Raw genomic sequence first — 12,351 nt, 5'->3', positions numbered from 1 at the left:
TCCAGGTTTCGTCCCAGGGCTTCTCGTTTCCAGGGCATTTTGTTGTTTCAAAGTTTCAAGTTTCCATAGGAAGTTCCACTTCCTTTTTGGCTGTGCAAAAATATCTGAGCACAATGGTATCAATTTTGGGGGGAATGGAAAGGGCTAAAGCAAGTTGTGTTGTGAGCTTAGAAAAAGAGGTCAGCCAGGCCCTGGCTGGTGTGGCTCATGGATTGAGCTTCAGCCTCTGAGCTAAGGGGTCACCGGTTCTAGTCCCAGCCAGGGCACACGCCTGGGTTACCGGCCAAGGTCCCCAGTAGGGGGCGTGTGAGAGGCGACCACACATTGGTGTTTCACTCCCTCTCTTTCTCCCTCCCCCTATCTCTCAAAATAAATAAATAAGATCTTTGTTCAAGTTCAGAGTAAAGGAAGGAGGTGTGGGGGGGACCGGCGGGACAGTCTGCATTACAGAATCCTCCCCTGGTTAGACGTCCAGTCTGCTTCTCCTAAAATGGCAGGATTCTTCACGGACTTGCATCTTCAGGTGGTTGCGTTTGGGGCAAGTCAGGGGTCACTGTGAATGGGTCCATGACCCTTCCCGTTCCCAGCCACTCCCGTCGCAAGGCCTCAGAGCTCTCTGGTCCACCCCCAGCTCTAGGAGGCGGCGTTCCCCACAGCGCCGCGCCCCACCCCGCCTTTCGCAGCCTTTCTCCCCATAGTACGCCCCGCCCCCACCCCTGGACCATTATTTTAGACAACTGTTTTCCTAATTCTCTTCCCCCAGGAAATTGCTCGACCTTTTGTTCAATTGAAGCGAAATTCATGTAACGTGAAATGAACCATTTTCAAGTGTACAGACCAGTGGCATTTCATACACCTGCGTGTCGGGCAGCCTCCCCCGACTTGGAGTGATAAACGTGTTCTCACGTGTTCTCAAGCCAAAGGCCAGCCACGCCCCGTTTCTCCTTCCCTCAGCCCCAGTCTCCCTTCTGTTTTCGGGGATGTCCATATTTTAGACATTGCGTGTAAAAGGGACCGTGTAATATGTGTCTTGTGTGTGTCTGGCTTCTATCACCGAGCATCATGTTTTCCGAGTCCAGTCACATCGTAGCGTATATCGATCCATATACTGCATCCCTTTTCATGGCTGCATAATATTCCATCATGTGGATAGGCCGCACTTCATCCATCCAGCTGTTAAAGGACCTTTGAGCTGTTTTCATCTTTTAGCTATTGTCGGTAGAGTCGCTATGAACCCCGATGAGATTTTAATACCACAGATAACTGTATTATCCACTTAGGTATTGCATGTATATCTGTGCATCCCACATTAAAAGAGTAATAGTGTCATTCTTTCCCCGCAAAAACCAGATTTTCCCTTTGGGGGCGATACTGCCCCAGTGAGAAATCGAGTCCCACCTGGGAGGTGGCATCAGGAAGAGCTGCTGTCTGTTTCATTTCGCTGGTTGACCAGGGCTGTCTTGCTTCGAGTATCTTTTAGTGTGCCCAGTTCTGTGCCAGGAGATCACTTACTTCTGCCACCGAGGAATGCTAACGTGTATATTCTGAAGACTTTTTTGCATATGCATTGTGTAATCTTCTTTACTTAGTGTTATAATAACTTGATTCCAGAATCTCCTAAAAAAAAATTCAACCAAAGATACACACACACCTCCTGATGAGTTTGACTTATCGCCTCTTATAAAAGTAGGATAAAAGAAAGGGCAGTTGTAAGAACTTATGGGTAGTGGCTACCCTTGTACTAGACTATTTGCAAAATTGCTTCCATGCGATGAGAGAATCTGGAAGGGAAGGGGCCCTTGACCATTCATTCTGACGCTTACCAGATGGAAACAGTGAGTTACGTGACTTGAACCGGCAGGTGACTCAGGGCAGGGACCTGGGCCTGGGCCTTTGGACTTGACCGGGGCAGTGTCTCTGCCCCCAAGTTGCTCCCTCTGTGGGGTTTTCTTGCCTTACACAAAACGTCTTGCTAACATCATCATCCTTTGTTGTTTGGGGTTCAGAACCCCTGTTGTGTCTCCCTCACTGACTGCCCCGTTGCCACCTCCTGGCCACCTTCATCCGCTCCCTTATTCTTGCTCGTGTTTACTTTGGTGAAGGAAAATGAGTGTTTCCCTCACTTATCTCAGCGATTTCTGTCCTTGAAATGTGGAGAAACCCAGTGCATAACCTGCAGGGGGGCTGCTTTTTGCCCCCATTTTCTCGAGGTAGAAGTCCACAAAATCCGCACCCGATTAGCGTAGGGACACACGCATTCCACTGTGTTACCTTCACCTCCAAAAGTTTCCCCGAGTCCCTTTGGGGTTTTTCACTTTTTGGTTGTGGTGTGTGTTTGTTTGTTTCCTGTGGTTAGAACATTTAAGACAAGTATGCCCTGTTAAAAAATTTTTTTAAGGTTTTATTTATATTTAGAGAGGGGAAGAGAGGGAGAGAAAGATCAGTGTGTGGTCACCTCTTGCACACCCCCAACGAGGGACCTGGCCTGCAACCCAGGCATGTGCCCTGACTGGGAATTGACCTGGTGTCTCTTTGGTTTGCAGGCTGGTGCTCAATCCACTGAGCCACACCAGCCAGGGCTCTTAACAAAATTTTAAGAGCCCTGACTCAATCTATGGCATTGGCAGAGAACACTGATTTGACCTAAGGTTGATCTGGGGCTGTGTTTTCTTCAGCAATTCTGTTTGGGTCTGTCTGCTTCTGAGGCTGCCTCATTATGTGAATGAGCCAGTGACATCCTGATGCATCGAAATCGTCATGCCCTCACCCCTCTACCCCTCTTGGGCTTCACACTTTGACCTTTCCTGGGCTGCTCAGGTTGCAGAGCCAGTGGTATGGCCGTACCAACCTGCTTATGTTTCTTACGAACCAGCCAGCCAGTTCCCCCTCCCAATGTCCTGTCCGTGCTGCTGTGTAACAGCTCTCCACGTCCGTCCTACTCTCGGGCTTTTGTTCCCTGAGCCCCGGAGAATAGAAACGTTCTCACTACCTTTCCCTCTCCCCAAAGGGCTCTCAGTGTTTAGAGACCTCACAGCACCGTCTTGAGAGGCCCGCCAGCTGTCGTGTAAGGACCGGAGAACCTGCGCACTGGGGCTCTGCCAGGTCCCTTGGCCTTAGCTGATACTGTCCCCGACAACGTCAGCTTTGCTCACGGGCCAGTGGCCTGCTAGCGCTGGGCGTGGGTTACTGGGCACTGGCCAGAGTTCTCCACTGCAACAGGCCTGTTCATCCTCTGCTGTCAGGACCTGACCCCTAGGATGTGGAAACACGGTTGGCAGAGACGTAGTCCAGCCTGGAGCAAGTATGTGTGTCCGGGGGTAGGGGCGGGGGGTTTAGACTTGAGGTGCCACAGGTGTCGTGCTGCGGCTGTTTGGAGCCGGCCGGGCTTGGGGCCAGGGGCCCCTCCGCCCCAGGCCGCCTGGCCTGTTCGTCTTCGGTGAAGTGGGCTCTCCTGCCCGACCACCCCCCAGGCCTGAGTGGGATGCAGAGAGTGGACCTGTGCAGTCAGCATTCACACATACACCTGTGTCCGCAGCAGCCAACACAAGGGGCAGGCGGACGCTTCCAGAGAGTTGGATGAAGTCATCGACCTTCCCGAGATCAAAATCTGCTGCCCCACAGCACAGACGCTTCACGCCAGAGCACGGACTCCGAGCCTTTTCTCCGTGCCAGCCCCGGTGCTCTCGGAATGACCCTGAATGGGACACGCGAGGAAGCCGGAGCTCAGAGAAGTTGAGGGACTTGCCCAAAGTGACACAGCTACTGAGTCACGGGGCCCAGATCTCAAGCAGCTCGGCCCGACCGCAGACCCTGAGCTGCTCGGGACAACGCCACCCACTGACCCAGCGTGTGTGTCCACCTGCAAGGTGTATGCTGCAACCTGGCCCTGGAGGGGGTGGTATTTGGAGGTGGGGCCTCGGGAAGGTGATGAGGTCATGAGGGCGGAGCCCTCTCCCCGGGGTTAGTGTCCTTATAAAAGGGACCTGAGAGCTCGCCCTCACCCCTTGCGCAGCCCACGGTCAGGACACACACATGGGGCCTCACCAGCACCTGCCGGGGCCTGGATTCAGGCCTCCCAAGCTCCAGAACCGTGAGTAATCAGTGTCCAATCCACCCAGTGGATGCTGTTTGTGCTACAGCAGCCTGAACAGACCAAGATAACTGCTGCTGCTCCTCCTGAAAAAGGCGGAACAAGGCAGCCCTCCCCACTGAAGGCGTCTCCGGTTTTCAGGGGCCTTGCTTGTGACCAAGTGCTGTGGGTGTGCTTCAGCTGAGTCAGTGAGACTCCGAAGGGTGGGCTCGGGGCACACCCACGTTCTGTGCCCTCATGCACGACTCCCTGGTGTGCACATACATCATCATGGTCATTTTGCCTTTCTAGGGGTCGGGGCTGCCGGGCCAAGATGCTCTGAGGACACAGGCTGAATGCTTCTGTTGAGTTCTTGGTTTCTCAGTCATATATTGACATGAGTATGTTACTTAGTAACAGGGAAGCTTTCCTCTCTGTGTGTGTGCTCGGACTTCCACCCTCCTTGTCTCTGCTTCGGTCCCTGAAAGCCTCTGAGCACATTCATGGTTCGTTGGTCACTGCAGTTTGGTTCGCCCTCTGCTGGGGGCCGGGGGGTGCACACTCTGGTGCTGAGCCTGTTCTGGGTCCGAGATGCACAGGTTTGACACACGTGCAGCGGCACTCGCCCAGCGAGCCGTGCAGGAGGCAGGCAGAGAGACGGGCAGATGGTCCCAGAGATGGGTCTGGGGGAACGTTTTGTAGTTTTATCTGGCAGTGACAGACCCTGGTAAGTCACAGGCAAGGTGCATTCAGGATGAGTCACCGGGCTGTCTGATTATATAGCGGCCTCAAGCAAACCACACCACTAACCTTATAAAAAGCTCATTAAGCTTCTCACACCCAGAGGGAGGGGGGGGTTACTGAGCAGGGAGCACAGAGAGCCAGGAGGGACCGAGCCCCCGCCCGGGACGGCCCAGGTGTCCTGCCAGCTGGCCGCAAACCCAGGCTAAGCTGTTCCCTCCGGGGGGCCCCGTGTTCCCATTTGGGAACAAGAGAGCGGGCGAGTGGGAATTTTCCATCCTCCTTCCCCGGGTGACTCAGAAGAAAGCAAAAATCTGTTCCCAGTTTGTTCTGCGACTTCTGTCATTTCTCTGGCTGAGCCGCACCGAGCACAGGCTGGGGGCCGTGTGTCTGCCGCTGCGCCCGCGCCCGCCTCTTCTCATCTCCCGCTTCCTGGGGCCTGCCGAAGCCTCAGGGGTGCCGTCTCCCGCTGTCATTTCATTTTAAATGAAAAGGCCACTGCCCCTTGGTGGCCCAGTGGCGAGTGGGGTTCAGGAGGCTCAGATGGGAGGTTTTGGGGGCCACGTTGCTGCCTTGTGGTGTGTGTCACAAACCCACGGGGACACAGCAGGCTGGGAAAGCCCAATGGGAGGCCGTGCCTTCCAGAATATGGTCTTTGGGGTTTTGTTTGCATATTAAACCTGGACTTTCTCAGTCCCAATAAGTGACTCCGGATAAAAGGACACAGGTCCTCTCCTCCCTGTGCCCCCACCCCGGCCCATGACCAGGGCCGGAACCGACTGAGTGTTGGTAATGACTTGCCATCCCCCACCCCAAGCGGCCATTCTGGTCACGCAGAGGTGGTGGGCTCCCTGATGGGCAGCCAGTTGTGTGGCCTTGCACCCTGTGTTCGGAGAGTGTCACTAGGGGACCCAGGACCCTCCCTGTCCAGAGGGGTCTGCTGACTCCCCTCTGCCACCAAGAGTTGCAGATGAAAGTCCTCAGTCCCCGTGGCAGCAGAGGAAGGGCTCACCACCCCTCCCCTCACTGCTCAAGCCCACCCACCTCCAGGTCCTGCCTCGGGGACCGTGCACACCCAGGTCCCTCCCCACTGCCCTGATCCAGGACACCGTGGTCTTCCATCTGGGAAGTTCAGTGGCCCCCACTCTGATCTTTCTAAAATATGTGCATCCTTGAGCCACCCCCTTGCGTGCTGGTTCTGCGTTACCTGCAGATGGAGTCTGCACTCCAGGGCGCAGGCAGCTGGCCGCCCACCCTCCAGCACATGGTCTGCGTCAGGCGGAATCACAGGCTCCCCGACTTCCCTGCCTGCGCCTCTCCCTGGGCCACTCCCTGGGCCACCGCACAGGCTGCTCCCTCTGCCGGGAACACCCTGCTTCCACCCCCACCACCCAGCCACGGCCACACCAGGTGGTTTCAACCTCATCTCCTGCCCAGCTCCTATCCACTTTAGTCCACCCCTCTGCCGGCTGGGGACACTTTTCTGCACCCCCTTGGCCGTCCTATGCCTGACCCTATCAGAGGGCTCGCCGCTCTGAATTTTCACGTCCCACCCGCGTGCCCAAAAATGCGGTGAGCTCTTTACAGGGGCTGGGTCAGCCTGACGTGTATTTCCTGCACGGAGCGTGCTCCTGGCCTTTGCTAACTGAATGGAGAACACCCTAATGATTTTTCTAAATTCACATGCAGTTTTTATTCGTCTATTCATTCATTTTTATTACTGATACTATTACAGATGTCCCCCACGTTCCTCCCCTTTGCCCCCCTCCACCCTGTCCCCACACCCGTCCCCCCACCAGCCTTCGCCACATGGTGTCTGTGTCCATACACACATATGGATGTAGTTGTTTGGCTAATTTCTTCCAGTCCCCTCCACTGTGCACCCCCCTCCCGCCCGAGATCTGACCACCTGTTTCATGCATCCACGCCTCTGGCTTTATTTTGTTCGTCAGTTTATTCCGTTCATTAGACGCCGCATGTGAGTGTGATCATATGGTGTTTGTCTTTCTCAGACTGGCTTATTGCATTTAGCATAACATTCTCCAGGTCCATCCATGCTGTTGCAAAAAGGTAAGAGTTCCTTCATTTTTGTCGCCGAGTCGTGTTCCGTTGTGTAAGCGAACCGCAGCTTTTTTACCCGCTCGTCTACCCATGTGCACGTGGGCTGTGTCCAGATCGTGGCAATCGTCAGCAGCGCCGCTATGAGCATTGGGGTGCACGTGTTCTTTTCCACGGGTGTTTTGGGGTTCTTAGGATATAATCCCAGAAGTGGGATCCTGATATTGTTTTAAAAGAAGCTGGCATCAGGAAGAAAAAATCGTTTTAGGCAAGAAAACTAGCCGTCCCTTTGAAGGGTTGCCTCTGCCACTGGCTGTCTCGCATGTTCCACCTTCACAGAGAAAGCAAACCCTGAGGCCCAGGTGCTTTTAGCGGGGCTGCTTAGTAACACCTCAGTACCGCTTCTCCTCGCCAGCCCTTGATAACTCATAGAAAATGGTCAAGGCGCAGTAAACGTCGCCGGCCTCGGTATTTCTTGAGCAGCTACTGTGTGCACAGAGGACAAAAAGGTACCCGCTGCGAGCCGTGCCGGACTCCAGTCTAACACAATCCTCTCTACCACGCACCGTGAGCCGGCCCTCACTGCAGCCCTGTAGGTGCCATGTGCCATTCTCGAGCCAGAGCCGTTAAGGCCCAGAGGATGGCAGTACCTGGCAGAGGCCATGGGGCTGGCAACAGTGCCACCTGGTCTCTGTGGGAGCCTCATGTGGTGGGTCTCTGAGTCTGCTCGCCCGACCAGCTGCATTGACGGCACCCGGGGACTTAGAAGTGCAGTCTCGGGCCCCAGGCCTGTGAATTGGGAACTCTGACCTGGAGCTCACGTCCATATCTGGACAAGCCCTCCAAGGCTTCTGGTGCACAGCCCAGTTCAAGAGCCACTGGCCAGGGACACACTGTGAATGAATCTCGGGTGAAGGCCGGCAGGCACTTCCTTGTCAATGCGGGCGTTTGGTGTCCTCAAAGCCTTTCGCCAAAGATCATCCAGGGACCCCCCTTGTTAGTTCCTTTCTATTAAGATTTGATTTTTTACAAACACGAATTTGAAACCCACTTCTTCCCCGAGATTTTGTATTGAATTAAAAATCCCCCAAATGTGCCTATAAATGGACCGTATTTTACAAACACTTTAAAGAGTTTTTAAAAAACTACTTCGTTTAATTCCCTTAAATATTTTAAGTGCACTAAATGAATTTAATATGTTTGATTTCTTCTTAAGCACTTTTCAAAACCTTCCCAAGTACTTCCTGAATTCTTACATGTATCCTACATGGAACTTTCAAGTATAGCAAATCTTAAATTCTCTTAAGCAGTAGTATACTGTTCGCAGGTGTAGTAAAAATCCTCTAATAACTCTCAAGTTAAAAACCTGCCCAGGACAACGGGGTGAACATATTAAATGTTACTGAACAGTATGCTTAGAAGTGACTGAGACACCCAGTCTGACGCTGTGTGCGCTTTACCACAGAAAGACAAGGGCCCGGCTGCCCCTGGTCACTCAGTTCCTTTAGAATCGGAGTCCCACAGCCTTTTCTGTCAGACGATGCCAAACTCTCTTCAACGTTTTAAACACTTAAAATACAAAATGTCCATAGATTACTTCCCCACGTGATACAGTATCCAGACAGACAGCGCCCACTTTTGTGCTGAACACCGATCCTCTGGGGATCAGTGCTGCAGCTAGGAACACACTTGCCATCCTGAGTGAGCCCGCGCTGTCCGCCAGGTGCAGAGCGTGGCAAAGTACTCCTTGGCCGGGAAGGTGGCACTGATTTACCCAGGGACCTCAGCTGAACCCTGACTCTAGTCGCCATGCTGATGGAAGATTCCAGGTCCCCTTCATCCTGCCTGTGGGGTGGTGACCTCAAAGCCTGGATTCCCTGGGTCCGGTGACAGATATCCTGATAGGCCGCCAGCGGGAACCTCCAGCCCCTAGTCGTCCGAGCAGCATCACTGAACTGTGTTAGCTGCCTGTGCCGCTCTCCCCGCAACCACCCCGACCCCGTACTGAGCTCTGCCCACTGCCTAGGTCGCGGTCACACACAGAACTGTCAGTGCGCCCCGCAGGCCTGCACCCCTGCGGCTGTTACCAGCGTGGTGAAGAAGGGGGAGGTTGGCGGGAGTCCAGGAAGCTGGGAAGGGTCTCCCAGAAAGGAGAATTTAAAACTGGTCTTTGGAGGGCGGGCCGACAGCAGAAGGAAAACTCGTGAGGGGAACTCACCGTGTCCGATAAATGAAGTACCAGGTGGGTGCTGTGTCTCCTCCACCCGCCCCACCCCCATTGAGTGGATCCCACTGGGGCTCCTCCTCTTCCAGCTCCCAGTGGGGGCCCAGCGAGGGCTGGCGGGGCCAGAAACTGGGTGAGCAACCCCTTGTTAACTGAGAGTCACCAGCCTGGAGGGGGCCAGGGAGAGGCTGCATCCTGGGGTTCATCCCACCCCCTCCTGGGGCTCCCAGAGGCCGCGGCCCTGCTATGCCCTCGGCCAGGTGTGGTGTTTCATCACAGACGTGCAAACACTCGTGAAACACCTGGATCAAGTCACTAGTGGGTGTGTCACTGCGCAGTGAGGTTCTGCTTAAGGCCTAGGGGTGGCAGGGGTTGGGGGGGGGAGGGAAGCGTCTCCAATTTCCCGGGGACCTGCTCCCAGCGAGGACAGCAGCTGAGCCTCAGCGTCCCTGCAGAGAGAGGTTTACAGGCAAACAAGCCAGGCAGGTCTGCAGGCCCTGTGCCGAAGGCGAAGCTCTGTGGGGAGGTCTGTAGGCAGATGTGCAGGAAGATGGGGATGTTGCGGCCTTGGCAGTTCCCAGAAGTCCGCAGCCCTGGGAGGGGCCACAGAGGCTGCCTTGTCGGAGGGGGTGATGGTGGCACCCACCCCGATGGTGGGCCGGTGCCCTTGAAAACGCTTCGCCATTTCACCCTCATGCTACTCAGCACAGTGCATGCTGTTACTGACAACCCATTTCATAGATGAAGGAACTGAGGCCAGCCAGGGGACACTGAGTCGCCTCAGGTCTCAAGGCAAAAAAAACAGATGCTGGAGGACCCCCCCCCCACCATGAGATGGTGCGGAGCTGGTTTCCCAGGTGGTCACAGGTTCACCGGTGGGAAGAAGCACGTGTCTGATACCCGCCCCGTACCCTAGGGGGCAGCAGAACTTCACATGGAACAGGTTCAAATACGCCTTCTCTTACTGAGCCTGAGCAAGTCATTTAAGCTGGAGGTGGGGTCTCCGTGTTTTGGGGGTGAACAGGAAGATGGGCACCTGCCCAGAGAGTGCCTCTCACTCCATCGCGGGCAACGCAGACCCTCAGGGGCTCGCCGGTGATGCTCCAGGCGTTCGGTGGGGTTCAGTTCCTGCACTCGTCCGGGCTCCACAGAAGCCACTGAGAGGCAAAGAGAAGCAACGGGACTGCAACGGGACTGCCCCACGGTCACATGACTAGAACGCGGCAGAGGCAAGATTTGAACCCAGGTCCTTCAACTATATGGGAACTGCCTGCGAAATGGCTCGGGATTTAGTGACAGCGCAACACGGAACACGGCCCCCACGTCCTTACGGACGTCATTTCAGGGGCGCAGGTCAGTCCATTTGGTGGACGTCATGGTTACTGTTATTATAAGAATATTTACAAGGTTCACCAGGGAGGGAGGGGTGGCCCCCACTGAGACTCTTTGAACATCTTGCCTAAAAGAAATAAGTACTTAACCAGCTGCCAACACATCACAAGTTTCTGTTATTTATAAAAAGCCTGCTGAAGTCTAGAGACTTCTCCCAGGACGAGCGAGGTATGTTCTCCAGACTAAGAATAGCTTCGGAGGCCTGACAGGAGCTGCTCTCTGGTGACATCAGAGCAGCAGCCCCCCTTCCCAGCCAGCAGGGGCAGCACTCTGGCGGGACGTGGGTTTTCTCCAGCTCAGCGGCCGCAGCCGGCAGGCTCACCCCTTCCTCCTGGAAGGCTGCACCGAGCCGGGGCCTTGGCGAAGGTGCAGAAAGGGGCCCAGGCGACCCCCAAGGCTAGCAGGCTGTATCTTCAGTCTGGAGGTTTCTCATCCGTCTCCTCCCTTCCCTGCCGTCCCGCTCTTTGCTGAATGCTGGCTGTCCGGCCCGACCAGTAGGACCGGGACGAAGAGCAGAGGTCAGGCCAGCCCTGGGGCTTACATCCTGCCCCCCACCAACAGCGAGGAAGCATAGGTACCTCTGTCCTGGCCACCCCTGCCTCATCGTTCCTGGGGGGCCTCCCAACAAGTGTGCACCAGCCCTCACTGCACCCCTCCCACTGGGGAACTCTCAGACGCACCCCAGTTTTGGAACTCCCAGATCTGAGGGAAGGAGAACTCTGGTGGAACTTGCCCAAAGCCCTAGCAGACCACCACGGACTCTCTGAAGTGAAGAATAAGTGCTAGGGATGGAATAAAAAGATGAAGTCGAACTGAGTTGAGCTGTGGTTCCTGCCAGCAGCTGGGAACTCTCAGCGGAGATGGGGCGAGAGAACAGGGGAAGGGGCGGTTTAAATGGGGTAATTTAAAACACCGCTGTGAACAGCCTCTCCAGCGCCCTCGAGTACTTGGCGTGTTACCGGATGGTTGCGTGGACGTGTCCTTCACACTTACTACACAGGGTCATGTGTGCACAGCTGGGGGACCCTGCTCGACTGTCGCGCTGGGAGCGTTTGGAGCATTTGGAGGGTAACTGTGACTGCATATGCTTTTGACCTTGCACCCTGCCTCTGCAAAACAGCCCCCTCAGCCACAGTGGCCCTCGTCGACAGCGTGGTTTTGCCTCCCGACACCTGGCAGGAGCCCGCCCGGCCACCGTTTAGAAATGAGTCGCCACCGACCTGCGTTCACCACGCACTTTGTTTTCAAGGCAGGACAAAGGCCAGAGAAGAGAAACAATGTACCCAAGGTCAGGTTGACATTCCCCTCAGAACCTGATGTTCCCTGTACCTGCACTGTCCCTGCACCCAGTGGCCCCGAACGCTCTGTGAGGCCAAAGACGTAGAGGGGAGAAGCAGTCCGGCGGTGCCACCCACGAGCCATCCCTCCTGCTTTGCTGCTTTCCAGACTGATGCGCCCATCTGGGGGGTACGGGGTTAACCGGCTATGACTTTCAGCTCAAGGCCATGCTCCCCGCACCCTCCGAGAAAACACCCCTGCACGGTGAGAGCAGGTGGCAGAGGAGTCCCCCTGCCAGGCACGGCCTGTGATTCTCCACCCAGGAGGCACCTTCTGGCAAACACGGACGAGAGTTCTTGCACCTCCTCCTCCTCCTCCTTGCACCTCCTCGCACAGGGACTCCGCCCCGAAGGCCTGGGGCAGACAGGCCTCACAGGTACGCTTCGCTTCCAGGGCTCCCCGTGGGCTCCACTCGCCACTGGGGCGGAGGCGGCGGCTCTCACACGTGAGGGTGCATTGGAGCCACCTGGGGAAGATCACACTGACGCCGCCGCAGCCCATTCGCCGGGCCTGGGGTGCGGTCTGAGCT

The sequence above is a fragment of the Artibeus jamaicensis genome, unplaced genomic scaffold, assembly GCF_021234435.1.
Source record: "Artibeus jamaicensis isolate MK-2021 breed Jamaican fruit bat unplaced genomic scaffold, CSHL_Jam_final contig_525, whole genome shotgun sequence".
Lineage (NCBI taxonomy): Eukaryota > Metazoa > Chordata > Mammalia > Chiroptera > Phyllostomidae > Artibeus > Artibeus jamaicensis.
Note: the sequence above shows the minus strand (reverse complement) of the source record.